Here is a 27,267-nt window from a genome sequence, read left to right as displayed (position 1 = left end):
ATGTTAACATTAACAGGCATTTGGAAGAAACTGATGCCAGCCCTATGGATGATTATGAGGGGTTTTCAAGAATTCTGTGAAAGAAGGAACGGCAGAGTGGTAGAGATGTCAAAAGAAGTAGAATTAGAAGTAGAGCCTGAGGATGTGATCAAACTGCTATAATCTCAAGACCAAACTTAATTGGATGAGGGGTTGCTTTTTTTTTTTGAGACAGAGCCTCAAGCTGTCACCCTGGGTAGAGTACTGTGGCATCATAGCTCACAGTAACCTCCAACTCCTGGGCTCAAGTGATTCTCCTGCCTCCACCTCCCAAGTAGCTGGCGCCCACCACAACGCCCGACTAGTTTTTGGTTGCAGCTGTCATTGTTGTTTGGTGGGCCCGGGCTGGATTTGAACCCACCAGCTTAGGTGTATGTGGCTGGCGCCTTAGCCACTTGAGCCATAGGCACCGAGCCTGAGGGGTTGCTTCTTATGGATGAGCAGAAGAAGTGGTTTCTTGAGATATAGAATCTATTCCTGGTGAAGATGATGTGAACATTGTTGAAATGACAACAAAGGATTTAGAATATTACATAAACTTAGTCGATAAAGTAGCAGCAGGGATTAAAAGGAAAGGCTGACTCCAATTTTGAAAGAAGTACTACTGTAGGTAAAACCTATCAAACAGCATGGAGAAATCTTTTCAAGAAAGAAAAATGAATCAATGTGGCAAACTTCACTGTCTTTTACTTTAAAGAATTGCCACAGCTACCCCAGTCTTTAGCAACTACCTCCCTAATTAGTCAGCAGCTACCAATATTGAGGCAAAATAGTATGACTTACTGAAGGCTCAGATAATCAGTAGTGGGGTTTTTCTTAGCAATAAAGTATTTTTAAATTGAAGAACATATATTGTTATTAGGCACAGTGACATTGCATGCTTAATAGACTACAGTATAATGTAAACATAACTTTTATATCCACGGGGAAACAAGAAAATTCTTGTGACTTGCTTTACTGCAATATTCACTTTATTGTGGTGGCCTGGAACCATATCTGCAATATCCTCAAAGTACTCCTGTATTAGTCACAAACAATTGGGAAATGAGATTTCAAAATAAAAACTTTATGAGAACACCATGTTGAGAAATGTTTTCTCACAAAGTTAAACATACATCTAACTTATGGCCCAGGAATTCTACTGCTAGGTATTTACCTAAGAAAAATAAAATATGTCCACAAAAAAATTTATATAAGAATGTTGATAGAAAACTACCAAACAAGAGACTCCATAAACTGAGGTATACTCTCATACAATGGAAGTCTACTTAGCAATAAAAAGGAAGATACCATTGATACACACACCAACATGGATGGATTTCAAAAACAAAATGCTGAGTGAAAAGAGAAAACCAGAAACAAAAAACTATAGACTGTATGATTCCTTTTACACAAAGTTCAACAACAGATACAACCTATCATCTGTGATGACAAATCAAAAGAGTGGCTAGCTGCCTATGTGGGATGAGCAATGACTGACGGGGAGCAGGGTGACGGAAATATTCTGTCCTGACTGGGACGAGGAGTACACTAAAACTCACAGAATATATACTTAAAATCTGCACATTTTGCTCTGTGTAAATTTTACTTCAATTTTTACAAATTGGTCATCAATCCTAACCTGAAATTCATCACATATACGAGAGGTTCATTTTATTAAAGATTTGGTGAGATAGTTATTAAGGATTTCTTAGGTCATCTAAAAGGGATGAACTCTAGTTATAGCCACTTTGCACATGGAATCATAAATTCAAAAATCTCTCAGGACTCCTAAGGAATCCAATAGAGGAGATTATAATCCATCTACTGCCTCTTGCTCTGGCTGTGTGTGTGTGTGTGTGTGTGTGTTAAGACAATAATACTCTTACAAAAGTAGCTCTGAAAAAGTTTTAAAGCAAGGTAAGACTCTTTTTGATATGGTTTCTACCTACATCTCCAGCCTCACTTCCTGATATTTTTTATCTTTCACCTCCAATTCCAGCAATATTGAACAACTGGCAATTCTCCAAACATGTCATGCCATTTCTTCCTTTTGTAACGTTTTATGAGCTGTTGCAATGCCTACAAGCTTACAACAGGTAAGTAAACTCTTAATCCATTAGGAAGCAGCTCAAGCTGCCTTCCCTGACAATTCCAGACAGATAGAGGCACTCCTTTCTCCAAAAATCTACTGCATAAAATGTATGATACTACCATAAATATCACAGAAATACATTTTCTAGCAACAGTTTATTTCCTTGCCTATTTCCTCACTAGATTTTTGTGAAAGAAAGAAGGGGGGAGAAAGAGAGAATATCTCCTTTTCTCATATATATTCCAAATGCTTATAAAGAAATGTGGCACAAAGGAAGCACTCAAAATATCTTTGCTGGAGGAAGTCTTAATGTCTGAACATAAAATTTGATATTTTTGATTAGTATCAGTGGGACATTAACTGAATGATCAATGTGGATTGTTTTCTATATTTATAACTTAAAAATTCAAAAATCGCATAAAAATAAAGTCCACTTATTCAGAAGGGGAAAAGGGGCAATTTATACTACAAATGTTACCAGAATTCTAAAAATGATAGGCATTTATCAACCCAGAGGAGAAATCAACAAAATGGTCTGTTACTTTAAAAGGACGAAAGTGCTGCCTCAAAACTTCACTAGTATTATACAAACAACCTTGTCAAATGGTAAAGACTTTAAAAATAAAAATGATTCATGACCATAATTAATGTATGACTTCAACTATTTGGCTCTCACTGCCCCAGACGCTTTCTGATCTTACCTTAGAGGCTTAAAATACACAGACAGAGTCACATTTCCTCCAATCTTCAGTGTTATCCAAACAGACTTTCAGAGCCCCTACTACATCAAGACAGAGCTAATAACATCCCCCTTTCAAATCCAACAGGAGAATAAAAGTTTGAAGTGTTTAGGCTATTAAAAATAACATGGGACATCCTGATTCCCTAGGGAGTGAAGAGGTGAAGGTCTGACAAGAAAAGAAACAACTGTGTTACCTCCAAACTGGCTGGCCAGGTTCAGAAGAATGTTTTTCACTTTTGGAAACTACGTAAAGAAATATACATCACAGAGTCATCTGGGTGACTCGTCAATACCAACAATAACCCTTCCAAATTGAAATAAAACTCATCGTCACTGGTTTTGGGGAGTGGAGATCAGGTAGCTATCTGATAGGTATTCTTGCGATCGCAAATAGATGTATCACTATTGCTGAATATGATGTGAGAGAATAATAAATTGAAACTGACCTTAAAGTCCTTTGAGGTTAGATATTTCTCTGAATTTAAAGAAGGATTAAAAAAATAAAGATAGAATGAATAAAAGGTGTGACTTTTATTATTAATTTATATTAATAAAAATTGAGATCATACCAATCAGGTATTAACAATAATTACCAGTAAAGGATAAGTCAGAAGATAATTTTGTCTAGTTAATATTGATCATATCATATCAGAAACACAGCATTCAAGTTTAATACACAGAATGATGAATTAGAACACCTAAAAAGGCAGTAAAATACAGTTCTCTATCGCTTGCAGGGAGAGATTAAAAGAGAGAAGAAAATACAGTAAAGATAGGCACCTACTGAGACACATAGTATTCCATACGAGGAGCTTAGATTTTTATTCTGAAGGCATTAGGAAACTATTATGAAATCCTAAGTTGAGAAAGATTTAATTACACTTGCACTTTAGAAAGATCTTTTTTCTTATAAAAGAGGTAGATGAAACAGAGAAAAAAAGACTACAAACAGGAAAGGTAATGTGAGGTTATTTAAACAGTCCAAGCAACAGATGATATTGTTCTAAACTAAAACAGTGACAGGAAAGATGGAATAGTTGTGAAAAGTGAGAGAGAGGAGAGGTAAAGAACAAGGCCAGAAAACAAATTACCAGTATCAAGATGAAAGAAATGACACGACCACAGACTCTATAGATACTTAAAGGGAATTAAGGGGAAATTATGAGCAACTGTATGCCAATAAATTAACCTAAAGGAAATAGTAAAGTTGTTTAAAAATCACAAGTTTCTAAAACAAACAAAATAAATAGAAAATCTGAATAATCATTATCTATTAAAGAAACTCCTCACACAGAAAACTCTAGGATCAGATAGACAGCTTCATTATTGAAATGCCAGTTACATCAAAACTTTTTGAGAAAAAAGGAAATGCTTTCCAATTTGTTTTATGAGGACAATATAACCAAGACACCAAAGCGTGACAGCAACACTGTAAAAAAAGAAATTACAGACCAGTATTACACATGAACATATATTAAGAAAATCATAACAAATCAACTGTAGTAATATATGAAAAGGATAATACATCTTGACCAAATGGGTTTATCTGAGCGGTGCAAGGTTGGTACACATATAATATTTGAAAATCAGTGAACAACAGAATGAAGGAGAAAAACTATATGCTTATCTCCAAATATGCAAAAAAATTGCATTTGATAAAATTCACTGTCTCTTAATTGATTAGTAACAAAATAATCCTCAAGAAACAAGGAGAAAAGGGAGTTTCCTCAACCTGAAAAAGGATCTGTACAAAAAATCTAGAGGTAATATTATACTTGAGACCAGGAATAAAACAAAAGATGTCCACTTTTATAACTCTATTCCATACTGTACTTGAAGTCCATACCATTGAAATAAGGAAATAAAAAGAAATAAGTGTCACAGGGACAGGAAAAGAAGAAGCAAAAATGTCTACTCACAGATGCTCTGAAAAGTCCAAAGAAATTTACAATTTGTCTACTGAAGGAATAAATTTAGCAAATCACAAGATTTCAGATTAATATATAAAAATCAATTGGTGTTTTTATACAATATAAATAAATAACTAGGAAAAAATCTAAAGGAAGATGTGATTCTCCTGTATGTTGGGAATCATAAAAACATTAAATAGATATTAATGAACACCTAAATAAATGAAGTATTAATTAGATATTAAAGAACACCTAAATAAATGAAGCATATACCATTTCAGGGACTAGAGAACTCTCAATATTGTTAAGAGGTCAAGTCTCCCTAAATTGATCTACATAGAGTCAGTCAATTTAGAACCCCAATAATTTTTTTTGGTAAAAATTAGCCAGCTGCCTGTTAATAAAAAAAATAAAGTAAAATAAATAATAAAAAAATAAAATAATAAATAAAAATATATTAGCCAGCTGATCCTAAATTTGATATAGAAATACAAAAGACCTAGAATAGGTCTGGCGGCAGCCATCAGGTGAGCCAACATGGGTGCATACAAGTACATCCAGGAGCTGTGGAGGAAGAAGCAGTCTGATGTGATGCTCTTTCTTCTGAGGGTCTGCTGCTGGCAGTACCGCCAGCTCTCTGCGCTCCACAGGGCTCCCCGCCCCACCCGGCCGGATAAAGTGCGCAGACTGGGATACAAGGCTAAGGAAGGTTATGTCATATACAGGATTCGTGTGCGTCATGGTGGCCGCAAGCGCCCAGTTCCTAAGGGTGCAACCTATGGCAAGCCTGTGCATCATGGTGTTAACCAGCTAAAGTTTGCTCGAAGCCTGCAGTCTGTTGCTGAGGAGCGAGCTGGACGCCACTGTGGGGCTCTAAGAGTCCTGAATTCTTACTGGGTTGGTGAAGATTCAACGTACAAATTTTTTGAGGTTATCCTCATTGATCCATTCCATAAAGCTATCGAAGAAATCCTGACACCCAGTGGATCACCAAACCAGTCCACAAGCACAGGGAGATGCGTGGGCTGACATCTTCTGGCCGGATGAGCCGTGGCCTTGGAAAGGGCCATAAGTTCCACCACACTATTGGTGGTTCCCGCCGTGCAGCTTGGAGAAGACGCAATACTCTCCAGCTCCACCGTTACCGCTAATATAAGTAATGTTTGTAAAATTCATAACCTAATGAACAATTTAGGACAGTCATGTCTGCTTAAAGGTGTTATTTGTCTGTTAAACTAGTCTGCAGATTGTCTCATGAATGCTTTGTCAAATTATGAAGTGCAATAATGTTTGAAGATAGTACATAATGGTGTATCTTGTTTCTAATAAGATAAACTTTTTTGTCATTGCTTTATCTTATTAGGGAGTTAAATGTCAGTGTTTAAAACATGATGTATGGTATAATAGGTGTAAAATAAATTTCTTGAAAAGAGGAGTGCTGAAACTACCCTGTAGATTTGTTTGGTGCATGTGGTGAAACCTACAGCTTGACTGGGGTGATGGCAATGCTCTGCTGGTTTACCTTCAGGTGGCTGGAGTTTGGCAAACAAATATTTTAAATCGGGTTTTGTTTGGAGATTTGCATGACTGTTTCTCCAAAAGTTCCCAAAATGCCACCATTTTGCAGAACTGAATAAACTTACTTCAAGAGGCTTTTCTTAACAAATGAGACCTATCTTGGTTAACCTGGACAAAAACAAAATTGCCTCACTCTCCACTGTACCATTTAAGTTAACATAGGAAATGAAAATTGTTCCTGATTCAATCTTACAGCTCCCTGAAATCTAGAGTCCTGAATTCTATACATAGTAGTAGTGGTATAGTAGTGGTATTTACACTGTATTTTGAAACTGATAGAATTCAATGTTAAGCAAATAAGAATTACTAACCTTAAGTTTGTAAGCTAGTAAAATCAGCGCTATGGTGGGAAGCTACTAAGCTAGTGGCCATTAAAAAAATACTTTTCAAGTGTGAGGTTAGAAAATTGAAGTTTTTTTTTTCTTAATTGAAGTTATTTTTTAAGCAAGATTTTTAAAAGCCTGTAACGTTAATTTGTGACCATTATGAATCCCCCACAGCCATATTAGAGGTAAAGGTATAGATGGCTGCTTAAAAGTACCTTTTCTCTGTGCAATGAGTGTAATAAATCATCTTGAATCAACCCATTCTTTACGGTTCCAGGGAAAAGTCATAGTTGGTATCCATATAAGTTAATGGTCTTTGATCTAACCTTACACATCTACAGTTATTTTTCTCCTCCCTGCTCAAATCACACTAAGTATCCATAGCATTTTGCAAAATTAGGCCATTGTATGCTCACCTTCATTTTAAACATCCTACCACATTTGTTGTATTAATGTTTCACGTCTTCTAGGATAATGTTCCCCAGGGTATGTTTGAGTGTTAAGGAAATAAAAGTGGAATTTCTCCATTTCATCCATATTATCAGTTTGCTGATTAGTAGTTTGATTTCAAAATTGGTTTTTCTGAGCCAATTTTTCACCTATGTTCTTTAGAGGTTTCCAAAGGCTCAGTTAATTGGTTTCCAGAAAATATTCATAGTAAGCTCACACAACTTTTTTTTTTTAATTTTTTATTAAATCATAACTTTGTACATCGATGCATTTATGGGGTTCAGGGTACTGCTTCGATATACAACTTCTTGAGACCTAAGACCTAAATAGCTTTCTACTCAAAAAATGGCATACTATACATTCCATACATTTTGATTTTGTGTAGAAGTTGTTCAACTAAAGGAATAAATGTTTATTAAACTAAAAAAAAAAAGACCTAGAATAGCCAAGTAAATATGAAAGAACAACAAATTCGTAGGGCTTCTACTACCAGATTTTACAACTTCTCATGAGTAAGGCAGTAATAGTAGTTACATGAGTCTAAAGAAATAGATTAATGAAGCATAATTCAGATTGCAGCAATAGACCTTTTCATATACAGTCAATTTATTTATTTTTCTTTAGGAAAAGAAAAGCTTAGTCAATAAATGGCACTGAAATAACTGAATATCCATATAGAAAAACAAAAACAAACAAAAAAACTTAACCTCTACCTCACCTCATACAGAAAAATTAATCTGCGATGGATTAGAGGTCCAAATGTAAAAGCCAAGACTATAAAGTAAGAAAATATATGCATGGCCTTGAATTAAGCAAACATTTCCTTTTTCCCCAACTTTCCACATACAGCATTGAAAGATTTCTTAAATAGGATTCATCAAAAGGCATTACTGAGAAAATGAAAAACTCGAAGCACAATCGGGAAAAAACATTCGATATATAGAGAGATAGATAAATCTACATCTGCATGTATACCTATATATCTGACAAAGGACTTAACAGCCAGAATACCCAAAGAACTCCTATGTAGCAACAGTCAAAACACAAGCACAATGAATAAGAATGGGCAAAATATTGAACACTTCACAAAAGACAATAAAAGAATGGCAGAAAAGCACATGAAACAGTGTGTTTAGTCATTATAGAATTAAAAATCAAAATCGAAGTGATATACCACTATAAGCCTGGTATAATAGCTAGAATTTACAAAACTGACAATATCAAATGTTGGCAAGAAGCAGAGCAATTGAAACTTTCAAACATTACTAGCAAGACTTTAAAAATGTGTTAACTACTTTGGAAAACTGTGTGGCAATATCTAGTAAGTTAAATACATACCTCACATATGAGCCAGCAGCACCACTCTTAGGCATAATAAGTGAAATGAAAGCACATGACCATAAAAGACTTTTATTAAGGTGTTCTCATCAGCTTTATTCATAATAGGCAAAAAGGGGAAACCCAAATGTCCTTCAACAGAATAATGAATAAGCAAATCACAGTACATTCATAAAAGGAAATACTGCTTTGCAATTAAAAAAAAACTACTAAACTATATAACAACATGGACAAGTTTCAAAACTATATGTTAAACAAAAGAAGCCAGAAACCAAAAGTGTACTGTGTAACTACATTTGTAACAAATTTAAGAACAGAATAGCTAATAAATGATGAGGGAGTAAGAAATGTGTTTGACTCAGACAGAAGTAGGAGTGAGGATGTCAGAATGACTGGCAAAGGAGAATTTTCTGGATAATGAAAATATTTTATACCTTGTTTAAATGATAACAACTTGAGTATGTTTATCAAAAATCATTTAACTGTACATTTAAGTTCTCTGAATTTTACTGTATACAAATCATACTGCAAAAAAAAAAAAAAAAAAGAGGAAGTAATGACTGGTGGTATATGGCTTAGGGAACCAGGAAAAAAGGTGACGTCATTTATTGAGATGGAGAACACAGGAGGTGCAGTTTGAGAAGAAAGTTCTCTTTTCAGTTTGAGATGCCTGTGCAACATCCAAGAGGATGTGTTGAATATGAGTTGAATGTAAGGATCTGTTGCTCAGGAGACAGATCTTGGCCAGAGATAAAAATGTGGCAATCATTAGCACACAGATGGTTATTAATGCTATGAAAGTGAATGAGATCACTCTGGAAGACTGTGAGAATGAGAGAGAACAGAGCCTAGAACAGAATCCAGAGGAACATCAATATTTAAGAAATTAGGAAAAAGAAATTAAAACCTGCAAAAAAAATTTCTGAACCAAAATATCCAAAAGTGGAAAGACAGCTAGGAGACTATTCAGGGAACAGAATGTGTCAAGGGAGGAATGACCACTGACACAAAATCAAGTAACCAAAGGCCACTCTAGACAGTATCTATATATGTATTTAGGAACAAGGACTTGATTAAAAGCCATTTCAAATATGCTCACCTCTCTCCAAATCCACTGCCACCATCGTCTGTCATATAACCAATAGCCTCTGAACTGGTTTCTTAGCTTCAACTCTTGCTCTTCTCAATTTCATTCTTTACTTAGTATGAAGGTACCCTATTCTTCATTTGCTTGGTTACTAATTATAGCTTATCTGCCCTAAGAGCCTCCAGAATGCATGCCTTGTACATCCACCATTTGCTATCACCTCTATCATGATGTGCATTACAACGTATAAACAATCTGCTTGGTGGAAAAGGAAAACAGGACATAAAGACTAAAGACTTTGTCCCAGCCAGCAACACCATCCAGTGTTCCATGTACCTCTTCTCACAGGTTAAAAGAGATTTTTAAAAGTTCTCATTTATGTTGCAATTATGGAGGCTCTCACATATATCCCTTAGAGACAACTAGAAACATCAAAATTCAGACTTAAAGTTTAAAAAGATGAGTGTTGTCTAATGCACCTATACCTAACCACTTTATCTTTCTTCATTTCTGACAGACACTAAATGTGAGACACTGCAGGCCCTCTAACAGCTAGTGGTTATTTTGTACCCTTTCATTATGTGATGTGTCTGAAGGTAGTTAAAATACAAGTCCTTCTAGTTTTGTTGATAACACCTTCCATCGATGATAAAAGGATTTTTCTTATAACCAAAAGGACTGCAATCTATAATTTTTCCATATAAATACAATTTTCAATTTTTTAAAGAATTCTATTCAAACAGACCCATCTACTCATCCACTCCATAATAGTCATGAATCACAACAGTGCTCCAGAACTGTTAACTGCCCGCACTATCACTAAGACTCATGCATGCCTACTGCCTGCCTTTTTACTCACTCTACCCCTTGTATTCAGTCACCTACGCCTGTTGATTCTTCTTTCCCAATGCTCTTATCTACATGATGTCCTTTTCATTATTCCCACTACAAGCACCCTGGTTCTGCACTAACGAAAGGCCGTCCTCTTTCTAATTTCTGCCCTCTTCCATCCATGCAAGACTGCCATCAGTATACTCTTGTAAAAGACATAATTTAATAATGTCCTTGAAGAAATCAAAACATTGAAATACTGCCATCAAGAACTTAAGATGACTGACTAGAGGTAAATTGGAGCTCTTTATAAAAGCAAAACAAAAACAAAAACAAAAACAAAACCCAAACAATGCACTAGAACTAAATGATCAGAAATTCTAAAATTCTATGATGTAATGTTATTCTTTGCTTGAAAACATTCCATAGCTATTTAAATACAGACTAAAACTCTGTAATTTTAGCATGGCAATTCAAAGTCCCAAAAACCTAGTTCGGGCATAATAATATTAATATTTATTAAAAGACTGAGGCCTAATAGTGTCTGGCACATAATGTGTATTTATTTAACAATCATCATCGAAATAATAAACATTTATTGTTTGCTAGGCAAGGCACTGGGGCCAAAAACTTGAAATAGATATTTCACTTAATCCTCACATCAATGCATAGATTTTGTACATCATCATTCCTATTGCGCAGGTGAGAACTGAAGTTACTAAGTGATAGAATCAATATTCAAACCCAGGTCAGTATTCCAAAGTCCACAGTCTTCACTGTTACCCTATTTTGCACCCATAAACCCATCATTCCCAAGCTAATCTTACTAGCATCTCCCCCACAAATCTCAGCATCAGTAATACAGTACGTGTAAAATAACTTCTAGTTTCCGAAGTGCTTTTTTTACAGACACGCGCATATATTTCCAAATATATGTGGGCCTAGCTCAGTGCTCTTCCCTTCATATCAGGCTGCTGTATGTTTTTCCCTTTCGTTATTGTACTGTTTTACTCACAATACACTTCATATCTCAATTAAAATCTGCTAATGTTTTCTATCCTACAATCTTTGTGGTATGCAGAATTATAAAGCGCCCCCTCCCCCAGGAGTCCCACCTCCAGGGTACATTCCCCACATAACCTCCTCTCCTTGGGTATTATAGCAAGACTTGCACCGTGAACATGATAGGATACTACTTCTAGAAATGTAACTTTCCAAGGTGAAGGGATTTAGGGGCTATAATTAAGGCCTCAAATCAGTTGACTTTGAATTAATCCAAAGGGAGATTAGCTGGGGGATATGGACCAAAGTGTTTTCCTCCTAAAAGTCGTATGTTGAAGTGCCTTAACCCCTAATGTTACGCTATTAGGAAACAGGGCATTTAGAGAGATAATTAAAATTAAATGGGTCCTAATACAGAATTGGTGGCCTCATAAGAATAAGAAAAGAGACATAATCTCTCTCCACATGTGTGCACCAAGGAAAGGCTATGTGAGGTCATAAGAAGCAGCCATCCTGAGTAAGGGAGAGAGCCCCTACCAGAAATGGAATCATGCTGGCACCTTGATCTCAACTTCTAGCCTTCAGATCTGAGAGAAAATAAATTTCCATTGTTAAAGCAACCCAATCTACGGTATTTTATTACAGCAGTCCAAGCCAACTAATACAGTGGTTAGGTAAACCCTCAAAAGGGACTAGCCCTTCCTGAAATAAGAGATTTGAAGCATGAGCAGGCCTATGGAGTAGGCCACGTGGCGAGGAACTGCAGGCAGCCTCTATGGAGCTGATGAAGGTCCCCAGACAACAATCAACAAAGAACAGGGGACTAACTTAATCCTACAAACCACAAGCAGTGAACTCTGCTAAAAACCATGCAAGGCTGAATAAGGACTATGAGTCCCAGAAAGGAATACAGCACAGCTGACACTATTATTTCAGCCATATGGGCCCACGAGCAGGAAACCCAAACGAGTTTGTCCTCAAACTCCTGACCTAAAGAAACCCCAAGATAATGAACAGGTATTATTTTAAGCCACTCATTTTTTCATAATTTATTATGCTGCTCTTTTTTGATCTAAACCTTGACTACCCTTCTCTCAAGGCCAGCTCAAATACCATCTCTTCATGATTCCATTCACATTAGTCACATAAGTCAGGATAATGCCTGCACTTTATAAATTTTAGCCTAATTCATTATTTAATGATGGTCAACATATTCTTAAATTTATCCATGCATCCTAACTCTAACACTGAGCACCTTCTATATTGCTAATACTAAATCTAGTGTTGAGGGAAAAAAAAAAAAAGAAAACATGAGAGTCTGTGCTCTCCAGAACCATATAAGAAATAAACATTTATTGAGCCCCTAAGTGTTAGCCATGCCCATAAAAAAGGAACACCTACTCTAGGGGTGGGGCTGAGCAGAAGCAAAAGTCTTCTTGAAACAAAAGTCTTCTTGGCATGTGGTAAAAACTGAGCTGACATTACAAGGAAAAGTAGGAATTAGCTACGTTAAAAAAAGAAAGATATTCCAGACAAAAACAGAAAAAAAAATGCAAGTAGCTTAGCAAGCTAGAGCACAGGTTTACCTGAAAGGGATGGCAAGAGATGAGGGTAACAAGATAGGGAGAGGTCAGATTATGAAGACTTGGAACATCAGGGCTAAGTAGCTTTATTCCCATGGCAAAGAACTAAGTTTTAAACTTAAAACTACTTGGCCTACAATGCAAAGAGACTAGGTACCCCCAGATACAAAACAGACCTAGAAATTCATTTTGGAGGAGGAGGAACTGAAGTACAAGCCCAGTAAGGGCACCCCCTTATCTGAATTGTGGTCCCTGTTAACAGCACTGGGAGCATGGCTCTGTTTAGAACTCTGATTATCTGTGATCATCTGTTTACTGCCCTTTCCTGGCATTGGATCCCAAACTCCTTGAAAATCTAGTCCTATATCTTATTAGTGTTTGAGCTCCTAAGCTTCCCCATATCACCTTGTACACACTAGACTTCAATAACAGACCTTTGATAAATATTACATCCCTCTCCTTCCCCAGAAATAAGGATCCTCTTAGACACTCCTAGCTCAGAAGACACTCAATAAATAACAAATGATTATTTTAAGATTTCTTCTGATTCTGCCTTTCTCAGATTCTATAAAATATTTGTTGACGGGCGGCGCCTGTGGCTCAGTGGGTAAGGCGCCGGCCCCATATACCAAGGGTGGCAGGTTCAAACCCAGCCCCAGCCAAACTGCAACCAAAAAATAGCCAGGCGTTGTGGCGGGCGCCTGTAAGTCCCAGCTGCTCGGGAGGCTGAGGCAAGAGAATCGCTTAAGCCCAGGAGTTGGAGGTTGCTGTGAGCTATGTGAGGCCATGGCACTCTACAGAGGGCCATAAAGTGAGACTCTGTCTCTACAAAAAAAAAATAATAATATTAAAATAAATAAATAAATAAATAAAATTTGTTGACTAATCAATTTGTTTTCTTTTTTTTTGAAACAGAGTCTCACTATGACGCCCTGGTAGAGTGGCATGGCGTCACAGCTCACAGCCACCTCAAACTGTTGGGCTTAAACAATTCTCTTGCCTCAGCCTCCCAAGTAGCTGGGACTACAGGCACCTGCCACAACACCCGACTATTTTTTGGTTGTAGTTGTCATTGTTGTTTGGCAGGCCCGGGCTGGGTTCAATCCCTCCAGCTCCAGTGTACATGGCTGGCACCCTAGCCACTGGGCTACAGGTGCTGAGCCATAAATTTGTTTTCTTGTAACAAAGAAAACAAATGTATTATGCTTTATGTATTAAGCATAGAAAAACTCCTAGAATATTGTCTTAAGAACATTTTTAAGATTGCAAAGCAGAAGAAATCTATCATTTCTCATTTTAGATACCACATGTCAGTCAATATTACCAGCATTTTTTGGTAGTCATATCCAATGATTATTAAAACTAACTTGACTACTAAAGGTTTTACTTCCTTTTTTTACTCAGAACTGTTGCCTATATGTCAAGCTCCCTCTTCTCATGCACTTGGCTTTAGGATTCAAATATTTTAAGATGATAGCCTTGTCCCAATTACATTTCATCTTGGAATTTAAGATGAGCTGAATATATTTCTACCTTTCCAGTCCCCAGAGAGCTTTTTACAACACCAATTATATTATGCAAATAATCACAGTGTCTACAAGCTCCATATTACCACTACATAAGCTTGTAAATTTTCTACATCTTTATTCACATGCTTTCACTGTAATACTCTCAAAGGGAAGATATGCCTTATTCACCATTATGTACCCAGCATATTACACACTTTCCAACATGTAGTATTCAATAAACATTTGGCAGGTAAGTAATCAAATGAATGGACATACTGAACACAACTAGATCATAAAAGAGTCCTATGCGACACTGCTAAAAATTTCCCTCTAGATTGATAGCAATTCATTAAGCAGTTAGCAGTCTACTAATTATTTCTGTCATTTATCTTATTCTACTTCTTCACCTTGCTCCCCGAACCATCATAACATACCTTGTCAACATCTTACTGAAGTTATCTATTTCTACAAATCTAATTACTCTCTCAAAATGGATACATTAGTCTGAGATAACTTGTTCTCGGGAAAGGTTCACTAAAGGAAATAGGATTTAAGCTTCAATATCAAGGAAAGTTAGGTAAGATTCTGACACCCATATGCAAGGGAATTACCATTTAGATGATTGGAAATGGTTTTTCAAAGTCATTAGAAAAGCAGAGTGCACTGCATGTTCAGAACAGAAAATAGGTGGTGTGCTAAAGCAAAGGGAGGATGAGAGTACTGTTATGAGAGGCAGGCTGAAGAGCTGATCAGAGAGGGAGCTACGTGGCTGAAGACTTCAAAGGCCCAAGAAATCTGCATCTCCACAGCACCTATAGCAGTCTCAAGATACATGGGAATCATTTAAATACTTGCTGGTGGGTTCATTAAATACAATAGTTTCCTGAAATATCAGGAGTCTACCTAAAGCCTGCTCCCACATTCCTCTGTCTAGACCATGCACATAGTTGAAAAGAACACACAGCCTCATGGTAATGGCATCAATTAAGACAATACTATTGCTACTTATAAAATGTACATACTTTCACGGAAAAGTAAATTGGTGGCATCGTGGGTGGGAAAGTTCTACTGAGAAGATGGTAGGTGGTGTGAAAGCATGTAATAATGAGTGAGTCAGGTCTAACCAAGATGTACTTCCAAAAACTAACAAAGTACACTGATGGAGCAATAGTTACAGAAAAATAATCAACTCTTTGCATTTCCAATTTACATCTCAAATAACTCATTTCAGGCAAGAAAAACCACATTTGGCATAAAAGCAGGCTAAATTATTCCCAGATTTTTCCCCTAATACTCTCCATGTGCATTTTAGCAAGTTTAATTTAAAATGTATTCATTCTACAATAAACACACTTAAGGAAGTACACAGAAAAGTACTTCAGAATTGAAAACAAGAATGGCAAAAACTACCGATACAAACAAGATTTTTAGAATTTTAAAGGAAGAGTGGCGCCTGTGGCTCAATCGGTAAGGCGCTGGCCCCATATACCGAGGGTGGCGGGTTCAAACCCGGCCCCGGCCAAACTGCAACCAAACAAAATAGCTGGGCGTTGTGGCGGGCGCCTGTAGTCCCAGCTACTCAGGAGGCTGAGGCAAAAGAATCGCTTAAGCCCAGGAGTTGGAGGTTGCTGTGAGCTGTGTGAGGCCACAGCACTCTACCGAGGGCCATCAAGTGAGACTCTGTCTCTACAAAAAAAAAAAAAAAGAATTTTAAAGGAATATTGCATACAACTTCAGAACAATAGTTTAAAAAAAAAAAAACAGTGAAAGTAAGTGATTTTCTAGCAAATAATAAATTACCAAATTGTCTCAACAAAATTTTGAAAGCCCAAATAGATCAATAACCACATCAAAATAGCATTCCAAATCAGGGGGCAGGAGGGGGCTGACGGCCCTGATGGTTTTTAGGTGCTATGGTATGAATATTTGTCCCCTCTAAAACTCATGTTGAAATTTAACTGCCACTGTGAAAGTACTGGGATGTGGACCTTTAAGAAGTATTTAGGTCATGAAAGTTCCATGTTCAAGAATAGATAAATGCTACTTTTGTAGGAGTGTATTTGATATCACAGTAGTAGGTCCCAAAGGGTGAGCTCAGCCTGCCTCTTTCTCTCTCTCTCTCTCGCCCTTCTACCATGTTATGCCTTCTTGCATGTAGAACACAGCAAGGAGGCCTATTAGGCCAGATGTGATGGCTCACACCACTCTACTGAGGGCAACAAAGTGAGATGCTGTCTCAAAAAAAAAAAGAAGGCCCTCATCAGATGCCAGCACCTTGACTTTGGATTTTTCAGCCTCCAGAACTGTGAGAAATAAATTTCTACTCATTATAAAATGCCCAGTCTCAGGTTTCTATTCTAATAGCACAAAATGAATAAGACAGAAAATTGGTACCAGGAAGAGGGTGTGGTTAAAAAAAAAACAAACCTGAAAATATGGAAGGAGTTTTTGAAGTTTTAGAACTGGGTAAGGAGTTGAAACTAGCAAGATTTGGAGGAGCAGGCTAGAAAATGTCTAGATTGCCATGGAGCATTATGGGTGATTTCTAATAAGGACTCATGCCTGTAATCTAGTATTCTGTGAAGGGAGGGAAGATCCCATGAGATCAGGAGTTTGAAAATAGCCTGGGCAATAGTGAGACCCTCTCTCTACAAAATATTAGCCAGGTACAATGGTGTGTGCCTATAGTCCCAACTACTAGGGAGGCTGAAGCAGGAGGATCACTTGAGCCTAAAAGTTGGAGGTTGTAGTGAAGTATGATGATGCCATTGCACTCCAGCCTGGAACGAGACTCTGTCTTTAAAAAAAAAAAAAGTACATTCTTCAAAGGTTTATCTGGAGGATTAAATATCTCAAAAGCATTAATAGTTGTATCACTTGATTAGTACTCAATATTAGCAATGATTCTAATTATTTCATCTCCTTAAAACCTATATATTATTACTTATAACAAGAATGCTATTATCAGGAGCACTTTGAGAAGTTGCACACAAAACTTATGATATAGCCTCTGAATATCTTCAATAACAGCAAATTTCCATCTTTCTTGAAAGACCTGATATCCTAGAAATCATCAAAATTAATCTAAGCCAAACTTTTGTGAAGTAGATAGACAATGAGATTGCATAATGATCTTTTAAGTAGAACGGAAAATGCAATGGTAGTAAAGCAATTTTTTTTTTATATTCTTAGTTCTAGAAATAACTAAGAAACTGATCTTACATTAAGGTCAACCTTTTACAGTCAAAGCACCAAGATGTAATGTTAGCACTAGGAGTTATCTTAGGGGTCTTTTAACTCAACGTTCCCATTTTAAATATGAAAACAAAACTCCAGTTAGATTATGGGACTTGCCTAAAGTCTCAAAGCTATGCCAGTAAGAATAGTCAGAAAGCTAGGACTAAAGCTCAAGTTTCTTCACTTCCAAGTCCCTTCTCCTTCTCATATACCACACTGCCTTGCTGTTCTCTTTGTCCCATTTGAATGCTACTTTCATAGTTACGCAAATAGTCTTGTTACTACTATTAGAAAGTAAAAAAGTTGAACCATTTTCGTGGAATCCTCTATTGCCAAACACATGTGATTAAATTTGCTCATTTTGGTTTTGTGTATAGTGTTTCAGAATTGGCTTAACAAATTTCTCCATTCGGCCTACTATCTGAAGAAAATAAGCAAACACAGAATTCCTTCTATATTGACAGTTTTGTTGTAGTTTTAACTGGACACAAATCAAAATTACTACAGTGTCTCTAAAGGCAAGTTTCTACTGACATATTAGTAATTACAATTCTTGAAGTCTGTTCCAAAAAATAAACCACCATACTCTACTTTTGCCTCCCTTTTCATCCCAATGGACCTCCAGTTCATTACCAGCATCACACATTCTCAAATGTCTCACAAGTCTTTTAATCACTGATAAGCAAAAAAAGAATCTGAAGAGGATGAAAACTTTAGACTATGTGCATGAGGATTTCTGAGTTATACAGGGCGTATACGTGCACGCATATGCACGTACATATACATGTAAGTGTATGTTATGTCTATGTATACATGTGTATAGAGCAGCGGTTCTCACCCTGTGGGTCGCAACCCCTTTTTAACAATGAAAATACACTGCGGCATTAGGAAGGTTGAGAACCACTGTTACAGAGGGTTATATAAGGATATTTTACTATAGTGAAAAAGGCACTCAAGAAGTGGAAAGACAAAAGATCTCATTCAAAACTCAACAGCTATGATTTAGAGAATATTGTGTAACCTCTCTGATCATCCCTAAGCTCTGAGTTACCTATGGTAAAGAATGAGATTATATGTATTTAACACTTACTCTGTGTCTGGTTCATAGTAGGCTTCATAAAATTGGCTCAATTCAAATGTGAACGGGAACAAAGGGAGACAAAGAAAATGAAACAGCAAACAAGGTCCACACCTTCCACTATAAGTAGAGTATACCAGTTTTTTTTTATCCTTAAGTTACTAACACGCTCTTCAGGACATCAAAAAGCTTAGAATTAGCATAATTTAGTCCACTTCTGGCCAAAATAGAACAAGAGACTGGATTTACCTCCCACCTGAAACAACTTAAAAAGAAAAAGAAAAACTATGAAAACATGAAACGATGGATCTTGAAACTCTGGCCATCAGGCAACACAGGATAGTATTATCTGACAGGGAAACCTAAGAAGTGAATCCTATGATCAGTCTATCTTACTATTTGGGGAAAGTTTCCAGGCTGAGGAGCAGCAGAGAGGGGAGCTTCCAGCAAAACAAAGTATTCTACTTGAATAGAAAAAAAGATTTGGGAGTCTAGGGAAATCAGAGAGTGCGACAGTTCTCAGGGCTCAGGACTGAAGACAGAGTTACACACAGAAAATTCTAGAGATCTGCAGAGTACCAATCAGTGAATCATCTGAGGAAATGATCCAAGGCTAGAAAAAGAACCAACTAAAAAGACTAGAAGAAACAATAAGTGGAGATTTCAAAGGGCCAGAAATAGTGCCTATTCCCAACAGCCAAAGAATGGCCTATAATTCATGGGTCATACAATAAAGTACTCAGGAGAATTTTATTTCAGAGGTAGATAAAATTACCCCTAGACTAAATGCTGCTCTAATCCAGCCTAATGAAGCTTAAAAGCAAGAACTGAAAGGGAAAAAATATTTCTAAGTAATATAAATGTATCTCAGAATAATCTTAAGAAAATGTATACGAATACAAAAATGCCCAACAAAAAGATAAAATTTACAATGTTTAGCATCCAATAAAAATTATCATACATGCAAAGGAGCAGAAAAATATAATCCAAAAAGAGTAGCAAAATCAATTGAAACTGACCCAAAATTGACAGAGATGATAGAATCAGTACATAGGGTCATTAATGTGGTTATTATCGATATGTTCAAAGACTACAAAATAGAATGAACATATTAAATAGATACAGGGAATTTATGAAAGACTGAAATTGAACTTCTAGAGGTAATTACAATGTCTGATATAGACAGATAGATATAGAGTAGATAAATAAAATAGATATTACCAAAAAACAGTAAATTTGATAACATACTAAATATCATACGGGTAGAAACAATTCAAAATGAAACACAGATGAAAGTAAGACTAAAACAAAAACAAAGCATCAATGAGTGGCAGCACAACTTCTCAAAGCTCCAAATACATAGATTGGAGGCTAAGAAGTGGAAAATAGTGGGAAAGGAGAGAGGAAAAGAAACACTTGAAAATTTAATAACTGCAAAATATCCAAAGTGGATGAATATTAACAAACCTACATATCCAAGAATCTCAACAAACCCTAAACAAAAAAACGTAACACATGCATGTGCGCACACACACACACAGAAAATAAAATTAATTGCTTACAATAATGATAAAGAAAAAATCTTAAAAACTAGCCTAAGAAAAAGATATTCTATGAAAATATTAGAGAGAATACTAGAATGACAGATTATTCATGGGAAATGATGCAAACTAGAAAACAATGCAGACATCTTTAAAGAATTAAAACGAGGAAAAAATTTCAACCTAGATTTCCATACCTAGAGAAAATATCTAAGACAATAAAGAGATGTTTTGGACGTGAAATGCACCATGAGAAATGCAAAAGGAAGTACTGCAGACACAAGAAAATGATACCAGATGAAAATGTGGGTCTATACAAGTGAATGATAAGTACCAGAAATGGTAACTATGTGAGCAAATATAGACTTTCCTCATTATTTCAATTGCTTTACAGTTACTTAACTGTTTAAAGCAAAATTAATAGCAATGTGCTGTGGGGTTACGGCATATCTACACACAAAATATATCACAACAACAGCAAAAAGGCTGGTAGCAGAAAGATGGTAGAAAACTGATATGAGGTCCTCATTACTTTTGTGAAATGGTATGTCACTTGAAAATAGGCATTATAAACCCTAAAGCAACCCTACGATAGCAAAACAAAAAATGTAGCTAATAAGCTAACAAAGAATCCAATGTACTTAATTCTAATATGAAGGCAGTAGATGATCTAATACAAGGGGAGGGGTAGGGAAAGGAGGAAGGGGAGGGGAGGAAGGAGGGCAATGGGGATCTTGGGGGCGGGACACAATTATAAGAGGGACCCTACCTAACAAACACAATCAGTGCAACATAATTCTTTGTACCCTCAATGAATTCCAAACAATTAAAAAAAAAAATCCAAGAGGAGAAAAAAAAGGAAGAAAAGATAGAACAAGCTAAACAGAAATACACTAGCAAGATAGAAGATTGAAACTCAATAGCCATAATTAACATAAACAAGAAATAGTCCCAGTACCCTAATTAAAGGATAAAGATTGTCATGATGGATTAAAAAATCCCCACCCAACCTTATGCTATCTATAAAGAATCCCCTTTAAACATAAAGATACACACAGGTTAACAATAAAAGGGTGGGAAAAGATACACTATCCTAACATTACTCATAAGAAAGATGGAGTGGCTATGTTAGACAAAGTAGACTTCCGAGAAAAGAATATTATCAGCAATTAAAAAGGCAATTTCATTTAAAAAGAGGATATAATTCTAAATATTTATGTACCTAATCACAGGACTTGAAAATTCATGAAGCAAAATGTGATAGAATTTTAAGGAGAAATAGATAAATTCACAATTATAATAGATTTCAATACTTCTCTTTCAATACGTAATATAACAAATAGATAAATAGAAAACAAGGGTACAACAAAACACTTGGAAGAAATTATCTACAAACTTAACCTAAAGAACGTTTATAAAATACTCTACTCAACAACAGCAGAATATACATTTCTTTCAAATATTCATGGAACATTTAACATTAAAGAACATGTTTTAGGATCATAACATGAGTCTAAACAAATTTAAAAGAATTCAAGTCAGGCAACATTAACTTTTCCCATGATGACAGAATTTAATTAGAAATCAGTAACAAAAATATATGTGGAAAATACCCAGATATGTGAAAAACATACTTCTAAAATAACCCATGAGTCAAAGAAAAAAATTAAAAGAAAAATTAGTATTTTGAAATTAATAAAAATTAAAACCCAACACATCAAAGTATATGAAATATAGCTAAAGCACTCCTTAGAGAGTTTTAAACTTTACAGTACTAAAAACATGTATTTGAAAAAAAGTCTCAAATCAATGGCCTTAGCTTCCACCTTAAAACACTAGAAGGATGAATTAAACTCTAAGTTAACAGGAGAAAAGAAACAACAAATATCAGAGCTGAGATCAATGCAACAAAACCCCAAAACACTACAGAAAATCAATGACACAAAGGCTATTTCTGTAAGGAGATCAATTCTAGCCAGACTAACTAGGAAAAAACAGAGAGACAGAGAGAGAAGATCCAAATTACCAATGGCAGGAACAGGAAAAATAAAAGTATTACATGTTCTACAAACATTAATTTTTGCCACTTAGACAAAATGGAAAAATTCTTTGCAAGACACTATCAAAGCTCATTCAAGGAGAAATATATAAGCCACAGCCCTGTATCTATTAAAGAAACTTAATTTCTTCTAATTTTAGTCAAAATCATCCAAGAAAGAAAATTTTAGGCCCTGTTGGCTTCACTGTGACTTCTACCAAACATGCAAAGAAAATACCAATTCAACACCATCTCTTCCAGAAAACTGAAAAGGGAACATTTCTCAATTCATTATATGATCCCTTTTAGAGGATCAACTATTATGAACATTTAGACTGTTACAAATAATGATCTTATAAACATTTGTATACAAGTATTTTTTGGACATAGGCCGTCAATCCTCTTGGATAAATACTTAACAGTAAAATGGATGGGTCATATGATAGGTATATGTATCATGGAATATCCATACAATGGAATACAACTCAAAAACAGTATCTAAGGCCGGGTGCGGTGGCTCACACCTGTAATCCCAGAACTCTGCGAGGCCTAGGTGGGCGGATTGCCTGAGCTCACAGGTTGGAGACCAGCCTGAGCCAGAGTGAGACCCCACCTCTAAAAATAGCCAGGCATTGTGGCGGGCCCCAGTAGTCCCAACTACTTGGGAGGCTGAGGCAAGAGAATTGCTTGAGCCAAAGAGTTTGAGATTGCTGTGAGCTATGACGCCTTGACACTTCACCAAGGGTGACAAAGTGAAACTCTGTCTCCAAAAAAAATAAAATAATAATAATGATATCTAATTTAATATCTGACAATCCAAAATGGGAAATGAACTATTGACACACACAATAACATGGATGAATCTCAAAAGAAATATCTTGAAACACAGAAGGCAGATGAAAAAAGAATACATATATATTGCATGATTCCATTTAAATAAAATTCTAGAAAATTTTAACTAATCCTATAGTGACAAAAAGTTTATCAGTAGTTAGACAGAGAATGAGTAGGAGAAAAGGATTACAAGGAAACCTTGAGAGCTACTGGGTAGGTTTATTATCTTGATTGTGGTGATGGTTTCATGGATGTACGTGTGTCTAAACGTAATCAAATCTTATACATTAGCTATATGAAGTTTATTATACTAATTATAGCCCAATAAAGCTGTTTTTAAAAAAATCTCTAACATCAGAATCCACGACCCTTTATCTCCATTAATTCTTACACATTACACAGCTAGCCCTGTAGGGAAAGATATGGTACTTTCCAAAAAGCTACAGTGGAAAATTCACCAAGTATTAGGCACACTGAAACATTAACATGCATTCATTCTGTTAGTCAATATTTACGTAATGGAACCTGTAATGTAGAAAGTACTGAGCCAGGTGTTAAGGTAATACAAAGATGAATTAGATCTGATGTTCTCCAACAATCTCTTTTAAAAATTCCACTGAACATACGCTGGGTACAGTGACTTACACTTGTAATCCTAGCACTTGGGAGGCTGAGGCCAGATGATCATTCAAGACTAGCCTCAGCAGAGTGAGACACCCCCCACCCCCGCAATCTCTACAAAAAATAGAAAAATTAGCTAGGCATGATGGCATATGCTCGTAGTCCCAGCTACTTCGGAGTCTGAGGCAGGAGGATCACTTAGGCCCAGGTGTTTGAGGTTTCTGTGAGTTATGAACACGCCATCATATTCTAGGCTCAGGAGACAGAGCAAGACCCTTTCACCACCACCCCCAAGAAAATTTTAACTAAATTTTTACTGATAATACTACTAATAACATAGAAAACCATGACATTTCTCATCGTATGATCCCTCATTTATGACACAGACCGACAAGCAACCGTACACCATGTAGACTAAGAGATAAACTATTCACATCTCTATGTAATATTTTTTTCTTCATTTTACATATACTTGATCACCATGCTGGCAGAAAACACCAGTGTTAGTATGTGTACTGTGAACACATGAAGTGAGAGTTTTACCATTCCCATGCATTTTGAGATACACAAGCCTTCAAAATGCCTTTTACCATCATATATACTTGTATCAACTACTAACATCTGCTGGTGCCTAGCTGCAATTCCTAAAAAATTACATTATTGTTTCTAAAGAAAATATCAACATTTGGAATATTTTTGATTTTTAAAAAAATGGTAAAAATAAAGCAGGGACCCGGCCAGGTGTGGTAGCCAGAGGATCACTTGAGGCCAGGAGTTTGAGACCAGCTTGGGCAATATAGCAACATTCTGTCTCTATAAAAAAAAAACAAAAAATAAAAAAATTAGGTAGGCATAATGGTATGTGCTTATAGTCCTAGCTACTTGGGACACTAAGGCAGGAGGATCTCTTGAGTGCAGGAGTTCAGGGTTACAGTGAGCTATGATTGCGCCACTGCAGATCGAGCCTGGGCTAAAGAACAAGACCTCATCTCTAAGAAAAATTAAAACAAAAAACCAATAATGATAATAATTGAGGGTCTGTTATAATTATGAGCCCATGTTAACTGCCATCACTACTCCTGCGGGTTGCTGTACCACTCATACCCACCTCTCATATAGTATTACACAATGAGGATAATCTGCTTTAAAGAGAAAAGCCACAGAAATGTGAAGCTTCCTTTTTCCTTCTTCTTTCCTTCCTGAATAATTTGATCTTGAAATCTTAATTGAAGCCAAACAGGACAGATTTCCCTAAAGTACAGGAACTAGAGGGAAGGGAGGCAGTTTGACACAGGGGGTAAGAGCCTGAGCAAGGTCAGCGGAATCCAAATGAGGGTAAGAAGACAGTAACTCACTGCAAGTGTTGAGTGTCATTGGGGTGAAGATGTCGTCAGAGTGGTGGTGGCAGAATAACAACAGAACAGGAGACTGATTACAGACAGAACTGATCGAATAAATAAAAATATCAAAGATAATGGAGAGGCAGATTTCTCATTGTTAGAGAAAGAAGTCACAAATATAGACAGGAAAAAAACAAAAATGAACTTAGGGTGTTGAACTGGAATCGAAGATAAAGGTTTGAATTTCAATATAGGTCAATGATTGGATAGACAAACAGATGATATAAAAATATAAGTGCATATGTGTATGTACAAAAGCATGTATTTTCTAGCTCGAAAAATATTACTCGCTCCATTGATAAGGCTTGGGAGCAGTGATACTAAGTCACACAGATGACTTCTAAAAAACTACTCTTTACTAGAAGAAACCAAAGCTCCTTGGAGAAATGACTAATTCTTATGTAGGGGCAAAGGCAATATGAGCCTGGAATATACTGTGCTAGAAAGTAAGGAAATACTCAGAGTGACAGAAATAAGTCAGAAGAACACAGAAACCAACTTGAGTGGTTCCCATGGCCAAATCTGAATATTAAAAATAAATGATTTTGGTACCAGATTATAAGCTACTGGATAAAATAAATAAGAAGAGAAGAAAGTTTTTCCTTACAGTGGAATAAATGTAGAAGAGATGATGGAATTAGAAAATAACCATTCATCAACCATCTTTTAAAAAACTAATTTAGCCAAGAAACATTAATGTATGTAACTAGTGGGTAGAAATTTGATGAAAAAATAGATATTTATCACTGCACAAAATACTTACTTATTGCAAAGTATAAGACTTCACAGAGGAAAAACATAGCAGATGCCACTCTAAATAAGCGTTCAAAGTTAACAGCACTAGTGATAAGACGAATCAGAATGTGTGCCACCAAATAGGATGCAAGAACCAGCTTGTTCTTAGAATCATGTTTCTATAGAATTGTGTCTATATTATTCTTTCCAAAAACATGTAAGATAAATCTCTTCATGAGGAAACATTCGACAAACGCATATTGAGAAACATGTAGAAATAATTGGCCTAAAAATCTTTTAAAATGTTAAGGAACCACTGAGGAATTATTTCAGTCCGACAGAGAATAAAGACATGTGACAACTAAATGCAATGTGTGGCCTTAGGTGGAATTCTTTCATTACAAAGGACAGCTGGAGAAACTTAACTGGAATATGTGGATTAGATGGCAGTAATGTGCCAAGGTTTATGTCCTGATTTTAATGGTTACACTATGGCTAACCAGGAGGATATTCTTACTTTTACTTATTTATTTAGGTGTGTTAAGAGATCGTTTTTCTAATTTACCTTCAAACGGTTAAGGGAGGGAAGCTCTTCACACTATTCTGAAATGTTTCTATAAGTTTGGAAATATTTCAAAGTGAAAATGACATAAAATGCTCAAGAAATAACAGCAGAGAGCCCTTAGGTTGTAGTTTCCCAAACCAAGACTCTTCCACAAGGAAGTACTTATACCCAGTGTCACCCTGTCCAATCCCTTATTCTGTGGAAATAAAAAGTCAATGCAGTGATGTCATCTGAAAGAGAGAGAGTGGCAAAGACAGAGAAAGAGAGAGAAACTTCCCCTTTTTTCTAACTGACATATTTCACAGCAAGGTCAACAGCTGCATCACAGTAGTAATTCACAAGGTAGCTAATTCATTGGGACTGAATTTTCAATAACTAATGAAGCAATTCTCATTCATGTCACATATATGAAATCAACAACCACTAACACTGGAGAAGATCACACATACAAATGAATTCTCCATCTATCTATACCACATGCTTACCTTTTATAATTGTCAAAACAATTTTTTTAAATTTAACCATTTTGAGTAATACATCCTCAATGTATTACTTCCCTAGCTTCTGAAACTGTGTACAATGAAAATAATTATACTTTTTTTAAAAGACTGATGATCCTTATGAACATGATTATGCCCAGTATCAAATAGCCTTACACCATAATACTTCTGCTAAATTATGAAGTAAATTTTTAGTATTTTTTTCTGCCTTTCCTCTCTAGAAGATTCTCAAATGACATTTCTTGGGCCT

At 36.0% G+C, this 27,267-nt stretch overlaps 1 protein-coding gene and 1 pseudogene across 3 annotated transcripts in view; one reads left to right on the top strand and one right to left on the bottom strand.

Moving 5' to 3' along the window:
* UVRAG (UV radiation resistance associated) overlaps positions 1–27,267 on the bottom strand; it is a 381,997-nt gene that overhangs the window by 211,558 nt on the left and 143,172 nt on the right. The window lies entirely within an intron of this gene.
* Positions 5,303–6,200, top strand: LOC128565012 (60S ribosomal protein L15-like; annotated as a pseudogene). Its single transcript, XR_008374193.1, has one exon. The product of XR_008374193.1 is annotated as a 60S ribosomal protein L15-like (transcript).

This window comes from Nycticebus coucang, chromosome 14 (assembly GCF_027406575.1).
Source record: "Nycticebus coucang isolate mNycCou1 chromosome 14, mNycCou1.pri, whole genome shotgun sequence".
Lineage (NCBI taxonomy): Eukaryota > Metazoa > Chordata > Mammalia > Primates > Lorisidae > Nycticebus > Nycticebus coucang.
This window is presented reverse-complemented; position numbering and strand designations above follow the sequence as displayed.